General features: G+C 45.9%; 1 non-coding gene across 1 annotated transcript; it reads right to left on the bottom strand.

Annotated features, from left to right (window-relative positions):
• Positions 1–985: 985 nt before the first annotated feature.
• Positions 986–1147, bottom strand: LOC123132887 (U1 spliceosomal RNA). The gene has a single exon (XR_006465109.1). It is a non-coding gene; the product is annotated as a U1 spliceosomal RNA (small nuclear RNA).
• Between the last annotated feature and the right edge of the window lie 3063 nt (positions 1148–4210).

Below are 4210 nucleotides of genomic sequence, written 5' to 3'. Positions count from 1 at the left end.
AGTCATCACTTGCCCAGATCGGAGCTGATTGCTTCAGTGTTGTACTGAGGAGGCCATGCGGGCGCCGCGCTGAGAGATGGAAACAGAACTTTCTGAAATGCATGTTCCCGAGCGAATATGGAATCGTTAATATTCAGTTCTTGCAGCTTGCACAGCATAATCTTCTTCGGATAAGAAACCAGGAAGAGAACAGAAGGCACATTTGAAGTCAAGCTAGTTCTAATTTTCTCCGGATTGCTTGACGAATCTTCTCAATCTAAACATGTCTCTTTCACAAAGGTGAAAAAAACGCATTCTGCATGAAAAGAAACACGTGCTGCTAAAAGAAGCTGTATGTTGAACAGAAGAAATATTTGCTGTCAACATACGGTGCCTGGATTTTAATTTTAGTAAGCAATGTGTTGTGAAGTGTGGCTGCTCTTCGGACTCCAGATATTGACGCCGTGCAGTCAAATCTGGGACCGGCTGTTTTATCAACAATGTCGCCTCTCTCGTGTCATTATCAGTACGCTCTTAGTGCAGTTCAGACTTAGGCGAGTACTCGAAACACAGAGCAAACAACAGAAACAAAACCAAGGTTAACTTTCTAGAGGAAAAGGTCACTCTCTTGCACAGACTAGGATCCAAGTAGGTGCAAAATTCGAACTGAAACTTGGCCCGGTAGAGAACAGACAATAGAGAAAAAGCATAATGTCACTTGAAAAACTTCAAGAGAATTCAGAGCTGAGACTAAGGACCAAATCATCACAAATCAAAAGGGACAAAACTTAAAATTGATACTCCCAGTTCAAGGTCATTCACACTCACAGTTTCATAGAAAATTATGACGCCACTCACAGTTTTATAGTAGTAACCACAGAAAATAGAAAGAAGCCCTAGGTCACTCACAGTTTCAGACTTCGGAAAACAGCCATGGTCATTCAGAGAATTCAGAATAACAACAAAGCTGCAAATCAAAATGACCAAAACTTAGAATTAAAATTTGGCAGGGGCCGCGCGAACGCGTACCCCCTCTATCACAAATTACGACATCCACTCTCCCTCAAAGGGGAGATTGTAGGCCAGCGCACCCACAAAGTGCAATGTGGGCCACTTGCCTAGGCCATGGCTCTTCTTGATCAGCCATAGACCCCGTCCAGGTAAGTATGTTTCAAGGTTGCCCAATGCCCTCCTAATATAGGTTGCGCTGCCTTTGCTCCCTCCTTGGACGGGCGATGTGGTACTAAACCAAAGAAAGTATTCCTCGTCTGGTGTCTGTTGCGGGTTTCAGGGACGAGGAATTCGAACAGGACACCGTGCATATGGGCCTATCGGTACCAACCGGGCCAGATTGGCATTGGAAAAGAGTCACCCGGGTCGATGTGGGCTGTGGCACGGTGGGTTATGTGTGTATGTAGCTGCAAACGGAGAACTATGGCAGGTCAAACTTGTCACGGGATACCGCCACGGCTGCGTGATCCTCTATCGCTTATCACCAATAACTTTCCAGGTTTTGCCGCTGAGTTTCTGAACCATGAGAGATGTCTGAACTCGGAACCCTAAAGAAGCTCAGTCAAGCGTCAGGACTCATGGCATGAACATCCATGGAAACAGAGCACGACGGCAAGGAAAAAATGGAAGTCTATCTAGCTGGTTATATAAAGCCGTGATACTCATATAAGCTCAACTTTCCTGAGCGGATGCCAAGATGCCCATTTTTTTACTGAGAAATAATCAGATGAATTTCTTGGATTCTTGTTGCTGCTGTTGGTAGCAAAAGAACAATGGCATTCAAATTAGGCAGCGACAACACTTGTTGGTCGGTACAAACAATGAGGGTGCTATGATGTTTTGACATCAACTGCATATCTTACATTTATGGCCTGAAAGATATACATGTAATCACCTTATATAGACATGAAAAATAAGACATAAAAATAGTTTTGCTGACCTAGCAAATTGTTGTTGATAGTTGCTATAATCTATACCACCATACACACACATCAGCTTCACATCATGCTCATGTCTACATATAAAAAACGACAGAGGCACTTACCTCTAGAATAACAATCTGCAAACCAGAATGCAGTATGGATTCTCAAAAAAAAAAGTATGGCTTCTCGAGTCCACAAGTTGGCACGAAAGATGTCACACAGATCCATCTCAGAATTTTGTGTTAGTATGATTGATGCAGATTTTGTAGTAACTGAACACATAAACAGTCAAATTCAGTGAACCATCGTATCTTATAGTAGTACTATTAGATAGAGAAGCCATAACCATGAATTTGAATAAAGAGATCACTTAAAAAACAGATATGTGACCAGATCACGATTTCAGCGTAAGAAATGTACGTTCCTGTTTATGACGCGGTATAGTTCTAGTGACACATCACATACTGAATTTGAGTTATTTATAGCAAATCAGTTTCAAACAACTTGCATGAAGTTTTAAATTAGCACTTGATCAGTTAGATGGCTAAAAGTTTCAGGAGTAAGGCCCGTTGATGTAAATCAAAGAAACCTGGTAGTGCTAGATCTACATAATTTAAATAAGTGGCCAGATGATGTAGGAGAACTGACCAGATCATGCTAATAAGAATATCTTCTTTCTCAACTGGTACCAAGAAAAAGATTAAGAATAACGTTCGACAAAATGATTTTCAAAAGGAACACAAAAAACACATCCTCCAAAGAGAAAATTACTTACAGTTACTTCAAATTTAAATAATATGATGAGAGGAATGTTTGTTTCACGAATAAACAAAATGCTCAAATGGTAGCAGCTTCTATAAATAAGCTTGACACGCCAAACCGCAAAAAATGAAAAAAAAAGTATGCAAAAGAATGATGAGCAAGTACATTCTGAAAGGACAGTAGCTTTGCCAACGAGTAGAGTCATCTGATCATACAGTTAATTGGCGGTCTGTTGCATTCGACACAGAACGTTAGTGCAACCGCTAGAATTTGCAAGCGAAATGAGCTCTAAAAATAGATATCACCATATATCCGCCACTTCCATAGAGATGCAGATTGTTTATATTAGCAATCATGTATTTACAAAGATGTATTAGATAATGAAATTTCAAAACCATCGCTCTCCCTCAATTTAATTGGCCCGACCACCCGACCCCCGCGTCGCCAACACTAGGCGACACGAGGGGAGATCGGGTCGCCAACTCTCAGCCACCTCTCTCCGATCTCTTCCTCCCGCCGCCGCCCGAGTTCATGTCGGCGAAGCCCGGGCTGTTGGATGTGACGGCGGCGGCGGGGTCTCCTCCCTCGCGCGAGATGGCGTCCTCTTCTGGCGGCGGCGACATGGTCTACGGTGATTCGGCGGCGCGGTGCCACGGGATCCCGGTGGCGGACGTGGCGGTGGCGACCGCGGCAGCACGACCTTCCCGCGGCAGAGGCGCCCCTGTGGCAGCGGCCTAAGTCTCGGATCTCGTCGGGCTCAGATGGGCTTTGGCGGGCCGACGGATCTGGTACGCTGCGGCAGGTTCGCGTGATGAGCCTGACAAAGCCGGCTGCTTTGGCACCGTGCTGGTGCTGCGGCCGGTCAGGCGGCTGGATCCTTGTGGTCCAGTCCCTGACAGAGAAGGCGGTGATCCGTGCACAAGAAGTTGGATGGAGTTCTTCGAACATATCTGGGTGAAAACCCGCTCTCAGCTAGATGCCAAGGCCGGCGATGGCGGCGCTCTGTGGTGTCCTTCCCTTGTTGAAGGCATCACCATGGAGAAGTTCTAGACCACTAGCTTCTACCTCCGGGTGAAACCATAGATCGGTAGATCGCAAGACGGCAGCGTTTTCGTGTTGTTTACCCTTGGGGCATCATTCTTGGAGGTGTACGTGGGCTCGAGGGACCAGTGAATGACATCTTTGGTGGAGCGGTGCTTCATCCTACACAATGATGGTGATGGATCTCGACGGTGTGGTGTTCTGGAGATTGGGTGTCCGATGTGCGACAATGGACTCGCGCAGGAGGATGACGTTGTATAGTGTCGTGATGGCGTCGATGTTATAGAGGCCTGGCATGGTTGATGCGTCAGTTTCTGCCCTGAAGATGGACCGATGAAAGACGGTGGTGACGGGCCTTGCAGTGTGCGCATGTGGTGCCCACTATGAGTGTGCTGGACCGATGTGTGACCCGGTCCGGGTATGTGCCTAGGCTGGGGCATCCAACTTTAGATGTTAGGCTTTGGTGCGATGTCTATTTGGTATTAGGCTCGGAC

Source organism: Triticum aestivum, chromosome 6A (assembly GCF_018294505.1).
Source record: "Triticum aestivum cultivar Chinese Spring chromosome 6A, IWGSC CS RefSeq v2.1, whole genome shotgun sequence".
In the NCBI taxonomy this organism is placed as follows: Eukaryota; Viridiplantae; Streptophyta; class Magnoliopsida; order Poales; family Poaceae; genus Triticum; species Triticum aestivum.
The sequence above is the reverse complement of the archived record's forward strand: the minus strand, read 5'-3'. Positions and strand labels throughout refer to the sequence as shown.